This window comes from Tamandua tetradactyla, chromosome 18, assembly GCF_023851605.1.
Source record: "Tamandua tetradactyla isolate mTamTet1 chromosome 18, mTamTet1.pri, whole genome shotgun sequence".
Classification (NCBI taxonomy): Eukaryota; Metazoa; Chordata; class Mammalia; order Pilosa; family Myrmecophagidae; genus Tamandua; species Tamandua tetradactyla.
This window is the reverse complement of record NC_135344.1, coordinates 3,770,503-3,780,488: the sequence shown is the minus strand read 5'-3', so window position 1 is coordinate 3,780,488 and position 9,986 is coordinate 3,770,503. Positions and strand designations below refer to the sequence as shown.

The 9,986-nt window shown below is 37.8% G+C and overlaps 1 pseudogene; it reads left to right on the top strand.

Annotated features, from left to right (window-relative positions):
• Positions 1 to 602: 602 nt before the first annotated feature.
• On the top strand, positions 603 to 1,213 carry LOC143662489 (EKC/KEOPS complex subunit TPRKB pseudogene; annotated as a pseudogene).
• The last annotated feature ends 8,773 nt before the right edge of the window (positions 1,214 to 9,986 follow it).

Sequence of the window (9,986 nt, the reverse complement as noted above, 5' to 3'; positions counted from 1 at the left end):
ATAAAGAAAACTACAAAAAACTGCTAAAAGAAATCACAGAAGACCTAAATAGATGGAAGGGCATACCGTGTTCATGGATTGGAAGACTAAATACAATTAAGAGGTCAATCCTACCTAAATTGATCTACAGATTCAATGCAATACCAATCAAAATCCCAACAACTTATTTTTCAGAATTAGAAAAACCAATAAGCAAATTTATCTGGAAGGGCAGGGTGCCCCGAATTGCTAAAAACATCTTGAGGAAAAAAAACGAAGCTGGAGGTCTTGCGATGCCGGACTTTAAGGCATATTATGAAGCCACAGTGGTCAAAACAGCATGGTATTGGCATAAAGATAGATATATCGACCAATGGAATCGAATAGAGTGCTCAGATATAGACCCTCTCATCTATGGACATTTGATCTTTGATAAGGCAGTCAAGCCAACTCACCTGGGACAGAACAGTCTCTTCAATAAATGGTGCCTAGAGAACTGGATATCCATATGCAAAAGAATGAAAGAAGACCCATATCTCACACCCTATACAAAAGTTAACTCAAAATGGATCAAAGATCTAAACATTAGGTCTAAGACCATAAAACAGTTAGAGGAGAGATGCACCAAAGACCCTACCGATCCAACTTATCTATGAAATGCAGTTAACACATCAGCTAGACCTGTTTCCAGAATGCAGAGTAACACTTCTCTTATTTAAAGATGTAAAAAATGCTGGAGACTTGAGAAAAAAGGCCATGGAAGGCACCATTGATGGCTCATTAATAAATCCTACAGTGATTGTGGATCCATTCCAGATACTTGTGGCAGCAAACAAAGCAGTTCATCTCTACAAACTGGGAAAAATGAAGACAAGAACTCTATCTACTGAAATTATTTTCAACCTTTCCCCAAATAACAATATTTCTGAGGCTTTGAAAAAAATTGGTATCTCAGCAAATGATACTTCAATTTTAATTGTTTATGTTGAAAAGGGAAAAATACAAATAAATCAAGAATATTTGATATCTCAGGTAGATGGTCATCAGATTTCTCTGAAAAATCTTCCTGAAATAACAAATATTACAGAAGTCAAAAAGATATATAAACTCTCCTCACAAGAAGAAAGTATTGGGACAGTATTGGATGGTATCATTTGTAGAATGTCAACAAAAGATGTTTTGTGAAATGTGAGAAATATTAACAAAATTTCAATATTAAAAAAACATTGATTTTCCTTTCAAAAAAAAAACAGAGGAAAATGTAGGGAGATATCTTATGAAACTTACAATTGGAGGCGGTTTTATGGACCTTAAACCTAAAGCAAGAGCACTGAAGAAGGAAATAAATAAATGGGAGCTCCTCAAAATTAAACACTTCTGTGCATCAAAGAACTTCATCAAGAAAGTAGAAAGACAACCTACACAATGGGAGACAATATTTGGAAATGACATATCAGTAAAGGTCTAGTATCCAGAATTTATAAAGGGATTGTTCAACTCAACAACAAAAGGACAGCCAACCCAATTACAAAATGGGAAAAAGACTTGAACAGACACCTACCAGAAGAGGAAATACAAATGGCCAAAAGGCACATGAAGAGATGCTCAATGTCCCTGGCCATTAGAGAAATGCAAATCAAAACCACAATGAGATATCATCTCACACCCACCAGAATGGCCATTATCAACAAAACAGAAAATGACAAGTGCTGGAGAGGATACGGAGAAAGAGGCACACTTATCCACTGTTGGTGGGAATGTCAAATGGTGCAACCACTGTGGAAGGCAGTTTGGCGGTTCCTCAAAAAGCTGAATATAGAATTGCCATACGACCCAGCAATACCATTGCTGGGTATCTACTCAAAGGACTTAAGGGCAAAGACACAAACAGACATTTGCACACCAATGTTTATAGCAGCGTTATTTACAATTGCAAAGAGATGGAAACAGCCAAAATGTCCATCAACAGAAGAGTGGCTAAACAAACTGTGGTATATACATACAATGGAATATTATGCAGCTTTAAGACAGGATAAACTTATGAAGCATGTAATAACATGGATGGACCTAGAGAACATTATGCTGAGTGAGACTAGCCAAAAACTAAAGGACAAATACTGTATGGTCCCACTGATGTGAACCGACATTCGAGAATAAACTTGGAATATGTCATTGGTAACAGAGTCCAGCAGGAGTTAGAAACAGGGTAAGATAATGGGTAATTGGAGCTGAAGGGATACAGACTGTGCAACAGGACTAGATACAAAAACTCAAAAATGGACAGCACAGTAATACCTAATTGTAAAGTAATCATGTTAAAACACTGAATGAAGCTGCATCTGAGCTATAGGTTTTTTTTTTACTATTATTATTACTTTTATTTCTTTTCTCTATATTAACATTCTATATCTTTTTCTGTTGTGTTGCTAGTTCTTCTAAACCAATGCAAATGTACTAAGAAACGATGATCATGCATCTATGTGATGATGTTAAGAATTACTGATTGCATATGTAGAATGGTATGATTTCTAAATGTTGGGTTAATTTCTCTTTTTCCGTTAATTAATAATAATAAAAAAAAAAGGTAATGTAAGAAAACTTCCCTGAAATGAAGATCTGAGATTTTCTAGATTGAAAGAGTCCATTCCAGAAAAACTAGTTCGGCAGTACTCACCTCCAAGGAGGAGGAGAAAAGAGGATGGAGAGGGGGAGGGGAAGGAGGGGGAGGAAGAAGAGGAGAGGGAAATGGAGAATAAAGAAGAACTACTAAATTTAAATTTAGAAACTACTAAAAACTATTAAATTTAAATTTTATAAATAAAAAGTGGAACAAACAAAATTTAAAACTCATGTCTGTATTTTAGCTGCTAACAAGTTACAGTTGAAGATAGAATTAGGCAACTGGAAGATTTGATCAGAAGAAAACACCCAGGGCGAGACATGGAGAGGCAAAAGAATGGAAATAAAGTAGAAAGCTTGAAAAGCAAAGGGGACAGGTGAGGTGGTCTGCTGTCTGTATATTTGGAGTCTGAGAAAGAGATGAGTGAAAATAGCCTAGAGACTACATTTGAAGAGCTAATGTTGGAAAAAGTGCCCAAAATGTTTAAAGACAGGAAGCCATAGATGCAAGCAGTCCTATGAACTTCAGACAGAAATATAAAATAAAACCAAATATGACTACATTATAGAAAAATTTTCAAAACCCCAAAACAAAGCAAAAATCTTAAAAACAAAGAGAAAAAAGAAAGATTATATTCAAAGGAAAAATTATTAGACTGACAGCTGATTCCTCAAAAGAAAAAATAAAAGTCTTAAGACAAATGCAATATTTTCAACTTACTGAAAGCAAATAATAGCCAACCTAGAACTCCGTATCTAGTGAAATTATCCTTTCATAAGTATAGTAAGTAAAATAAAGACATTTTCAGATTAAAAAAAAAACTGAGAGTTTTTTTTTACCAGCAGGCACATGCTAAAATAAATACAAAAGAGCATTCTTCAGGCAGAAAGAAAATAACAAGTGGAAGCTGAAAGACTCAAGAATAAGTGAAGAATCCTAAAAGGGGTAAGTAGGTGGGCACATCTGAAAGAATGTTGGCTTCATAAAGCAATTATGATAATGCCTTGTGGGGGTGACAATCCGTACAGAATTAAAACACAAAATGATGTTATCACAACATTGTGAATGCAATTAACAGCACTGAAGTATATATATCTGAATATTATTAAAAGGGGAAATGTTAGATTTTACATAAGGTAAAAGAATAAAAGATTTTTAAAATCCACAGACCTCCACAAACAGTGAATCCGAAGTAAAACCATGGCCTTTAATTAATAGTACAATTATAAAAATGTGCCATCACCAGTGGTAACAAACATTCCACACCAATGCAGGCTGTTCAGTTGTGGGGTGGTATGTGGGATTCCTGTATTTTATGTGTGATTGCTCTGTGAACCCACAACTTCTCCAATAAAAAATAATTAACTTGTAAATGGAGAGGGAATAAATAGATTTTAAAATATTCTAAAGTTGCTGCATTATCCTAGAAGAGATGAAAGTACTAGTTCAGTCTAGACTTTAATAGTTCCATGATAATGCATACAGTAAGAAATCACCTAAAGAAGAGTAAAAGAGCCCTCAGCGCATTCCTTTCTTTTATAACTGTATCCAGCATATCTAGAAACAACGAGCCAAAGTCATTATGCCTTTTAACGCCACAAAACTCTGTTCAGGTGTCAAAAATACTGTCACCCAGAGCCTTGCCTCATATAAGCATATGATTAGCAGAATCAAGCAGTGATATTTTTACTATCTCTATTGCCAGCTCATGCCATGGACTGCCAGTGCCATCTTGATTACTAGAAATTGAGTTTAAATTAGGGCTTTTGAATTTAATCAGAATAGAATGCCAAGTGCAAGAACCCATTTTTAAGATTCTGTTTCTCAAGAATCACTCCCATTACCAAAGCTGTCAGGGTTCTCTAGAGAAACAGAACCAACAGAAAGTATCTGTAAATAGTATAAGATTTTATAAAAGTATCTCATGCAGCTGTAGGGATGCAGACTCAGCTGCACCAGCTCCCAGCGGCCAATGATGGGTCCCCATGTGACCCAGCACCCGCCATGGCAGCAAGCCCCTCTGAGGCCAGTGGGGAGCCCCCCTGCTGCTCTGAATGGCTCTGGTGTCTCCTCTCACCTCTAGACCCTCTCTTATAGGGCCACTAGGTCAGCCCCACAAAGGATTATCTCCCTTTAATTAACTCACAGTCAAATAATTAAGGCTTTTAATCATATCACCATTTCCATCACAGTTCACAAGTCCTCCTCACACTCAAGCAGAGACTTACACGGGATGGGTCCACCAAGGGGCAGGAATCGTGGAACTACCTTGGAACTATACCTTCCACATAAAAATACAAAATATCATATTTTGTGGGATTCAGCCAATGGTAAAGGAAAATGTATAGGTTTAGATGTACACATCTAAAAGACAAAACTTATACATCTAAAAGTCAAAATTAATGAACTATGCATTCATCTAAATTTCAAAAAAAAAGAACATCAAATTAACCCCCAAGAAAGTAAGAAGGGAAAAATAATAAATGGAAGAACACAAATTAAGGTAATGGAAACTATTACATTACATTACATCCAGGAGGAAATCAACACAGCCAGCAGCTGTGCAGAACACTCCTGTTCTGGTGGAGGAAATAAGAGAAAATTTAAAAACAATAAAGACCAGTAAAGTTGGTCTTCCTTTAATTACCCTCCTCTGCAGGTCATTCTAAACAATGCCCATGATGAAACACTTCTTCCTGCAGGGCAGACTTCTCTCCTCCTCTGACACACCAGATAAACTAGACTTCCAGGAAAGAAGCACTACTGGAGATGAAAAGAGACACTTCATAACAATAAAATATTTGATTCACAAAGAAGATGTAACAATCCTTGATCTATAGGCTGATATTAACTTTACTTCAAAATATATACAGCAAAAGTTGGCAGAAATAAATGAAGAAACACACAAATCCACAATTGTAATAGATTTGAGTGCTTCTTCCTTGAAAACTGATAGGACAAATGGTAAAAAACAGAAAAGTTTTTTAAAAACATTAGAACAACATAATGATCAAATTTGACTTATTGACCAGCAGCTGCAGAATACACTTTCTTTTCAGGTGCATATAGAATGTTTACCAAAATTGAGCATCTGTCGGACCACAAGGCCAGTCTCAATAGATGTGAAAGCATTGCAACCATTCAGATTATCTGTTACCAAAGTGCAACCAACCAGAAATGAACAGCAAAATAAGCAACTCTTCCATATGTCTGAAAATTGAGATACATACTTCTAAATAACCCCTGGATCAAAAAAGAAATTATAAAAATCACAATTATAAATACTTTATGATCATATACTAGTTTTTATTGCTGCATAACCGATCATCACAAGCTCAATGGCTTAAAACAATTCCCATTTCTTGTTTCACATTTTCTATTGGAGAGGAGTCTGGGCACTGCAGAGCTGGTTTCCCGCTCAGGGTCACACCGGGCTGTGATGAAGGTCGTAGCCAGGGCTGTGCCCTCCCCAAGCTCAGAGTTCCTCTCCCAGCTCACTGGTTGTGAGAAGACTCAGCTGCACCAGCTCCCAGCGGCCAATGATGGGTCCCCATGTGACCCAGCACCCGCCATGGCAGCAAGCCCCTCTGAGGCCAGTGGGGAGCCCCCCTGCTGCTCTGAATGGCTCTGGTGTCTCCTCTCACCTCTAGACCCTCTCTTATAGGGCCACTAGGTCAGCCCCACAAAGGATTATCTCCCTTTAATTAACTCACAGTCAAATAATTAAGGCTTTTAATCATATCACCATTTCCATCACAGTTCACAAGTCCTCCTCACACTCAAGCAGAGACTTACACGGGATGGGTCCACCAAGGGGCAGGAATCGTGGAACTACCTTGGAACTATACCTTCCACATAAAAATACAAAATATCATATTTTGTGGGATTCAGCCAATGGTAAAGGAAAATGTATAGGTTTAGATGTACACATCTAAAAGACAAAACTTATACATCTAAAAGTCAAAATTAATGAACTATGCATTCATCTAAATTTCAAAAAAAAAGAACATCAAATTAACCCCCAAGAAAGTAAGAAGGGAAAAATAATAAATGGAAGAACACAAATTAAGGTAATGGAAACTATTACATTACATTACATCCAGGAGGAAATCAACACAGCCAGCAGCAGGATCTTTGCAAAGGCTCTTTGAGATTAAGTAAAGAAAGAAGGTACAAACAACCAATGTCAGGAATAAGAAGTGAGACATCACTACCGATGCTACAGATATTAAAAACACCTGAAAAGGACTATGAACACTTTTAACGGAATATCTGAATAGCCCCTACAACTATTTTAAAAATCAACTCTGTATTTAAAAACTTTTTCACAAAGTTACTTCAAGGCTGAACTGGCCTCTCTCAGGCACATAGGAAGAAATAATGTCAGTCTTAAGCAAACTTTTCTGAAGAATAGAGAAAGAGGGAACATTTCTTAGTTCATGTAATATGCCAGTTTGAAGCTATTATGTACCCAGAAAAGCCATGTCCTTTAATCCTCATTCAGTATTGCTGGGTGGATCTTTTTTGTTGTTTCCATGAAGATATAGCCCACCCAGTTGTGGATGGGGCTTTTTGATTGGATGGTTTCCATGGAAATGTGTCTCCACCCATTCAAGATGGGGTTGCTTACTGGAGCCCCTTAAGAAGGAACCACTTCAGAAAAAGCTTTAGAACCAACAGAGTACACACAGACAGGGACCTTTGGAGATGTCAAAGGAAAACACTCCAGGATATCCTTATGAAACAAGAAGCAGAAGAGAAAGCTAGCAGACATCCTCATGTACCCTTCCAGCTGAGAGAGAAATCCCAAATGTCATCAGCCTTCTCAAGCCAAGGTATCTTTACCTGGGTGCCATAGTTTGAACATTACTATAGCCTTGCCTTAATTTGGACATTTTCATGGCCTTAGAACTATAAACTTGCAACTTAATAAATTCCTGTTTTTAAAAGCCATTCCATTTCTGGTATATTATATTCCAGCAACTTTTACAAAATAAAACAATATCTGAATAGCCCCTTGTATTAGTTAGGGTTCTCTAGAGAAACAGAATCAACAGGGGACACTTGCAAATATAAAATTTATAAAAGTGTCTCACGTGTGGGTAATTGAAGCTGAAGGGATACAGACTGTGCAACAGGACTAGATACAAGAACTCAAAAATGGACAGCACAATAATACCTAATTGTAAAGTAATCATGTTAAAACACTGAATGAAGCTGCATCTGAGCTATAAAAAAAAAAAAAAAAAAAAAAAAAAAAGTGTCTCACGTGACTGCAGGAACAGAATCAACAGGGCAGGCTGTGAAGCCGACGACTCCGATGGATGGTCTGGATGAACTCCACAGGAGAGGCTCACCAGCCGAAGCAGGAATGGGGCCGTCTCCTCTGAGTCCTCCTTAAAAGGATTCCTGTGATTAGATTTAGCATCACTCATTGTAGAAGACACTCCCCTTTGGCTGATTACAAATGGAATCAGCTGTGGATGCAGCTGATGTGATCATGACCTAATTCTATGAAACGTCCTCATTGCAACAGACAGGCCAGCACTTGCCCAACCAGGTAAACAGGTACCACAACCTGGCCAAGTTGACACATGTCCCTGACCATGACACCCCTATAACTATTTTAAAAATCAACTCTGTATTTAAAAACTTTTCCACAAAGTACTTCCAGGCTCAACTAGCCTCTGCTAATACACAGGAAGAAATAATGTCAGCCTTAAGCAAACTTCTGAAGAACAGAGAAAGAGGGAACATTTCTTAGTTCGTTTTATGAGGCCAGAACCTTGTTATAGAGGCCAGAAAGGGACATTATAGGAAAGGAAAGTTATAGGTTAATCTCACTCAAAAACACGGACACATAGATACATACAGAAAAACAAAAATTTTAAATAAAATATTAGCAAAAAAAACAGCAATATGTAAAATTCATAATGACTCACAACTAAATTAGGTGTGTTCCAGGAATGAAAGGATTTTAACATTTGAAAATCAACTGAGATAATTCCCTACATTAGCAGAATAAAGGAATCATTATCTCAATAAACTAAGTAAAATGTTTAATAATACTCAAACATCCATTATGATTTAAAATGTTTTGCACAACCAGAAATAGAAGAGAAATTTCTTAATCTGATAAATTGCATAAATAAAAATCCCTCAGTAAATGCCAGACTTAGACAATGAAATATTGAAAGCATTCTCTCTGAGATCAAGAACTAGAAAGCCCATTTACTTCACTTTTGATTAGAATTATATGGAATTTCTAGACAGCATAATGTGTAAATGTTGTAAAGTAAGAAGAATTTGTCATAGATTTCTACAATATGACTGGATGCACAGAAATTTTTTTTTAACCCTAGATTTTAGCAAGGGTGCCAAATGTAAGATTAATTTACAAAAATTGAATGTCTTTTATATACTAGTAAGACACAATTAGAGAATGAAAACATTAAAGACACTTTGCAATAGCATCAAAAATATCAAACGCCTAGGAATAAATCTAAGACAAGCAAGTTTCTCTGCTCTCACAGCACACACACACTCACAGTCACCTGAAACAATAAATCATTGTCAGAAGAAATTAGAGAATAAGTAAATGAAGACAGATACCAATTTAATGAATAAGGCAATTCAATTTGTGACGACTCTTCCCAAATTGCGTTCAAGATTCATTGTAATCACAGTTTCAAAGAATTTTTACAGAAATTTCAAAAATCAATTCTGAAATATATATGGACAAAGGTGGAGAGTAGCCTAGAGCCCCTACGGGAACATGGTGGGAGCCCTTGCTGTACTGGAGAGAGTCTTGGGAAAGGCCCAGTGAGACAATGTGGTCCTAAAGCGAGGAGGGAGCACAGCCCCCCGAGAGGACCTAAATGGAGCTGGCCAATGGCATCTCAATGTGGGAAAAATGGAAATTGAACCCTGCCTCTAACCACACACGTTTAGATTGATCTTAGACAAAAATATGAAAGTCAAAGCAATACATCCTGTAAAAAATAATATTAAAAAATATGTTCATGGCCTTAAAACAGGAGAAGAGTTCTTAGGATATAAAAACCACCACCCGTAACCAAACGCGTAGTGAATGGATCACACTGCAAGGGAGACCTTTCATGGAAAGGAACCAGACGGTCACGGAAACGTGAGCCACACGAGAGGCTATGTGCACTATGCTAAGCCAGCAAAGAGACGCACCGGAACTCCAAGTGTGAGGAGAGGGTGGGTCCGAAGAGACCCGCAAGGCAGGCGCCCGGCGGTGTGCGCTCCCCGAGCCCCCGCACCCCGGACTGTCCCCCGCTGGCCCCTCTCCCGCACCCGCACGTGGACCCGGCTGGGCCCCGCGCCAGCGGCACCCACCGCATCCCCCCGGTGAGAGGCCCGC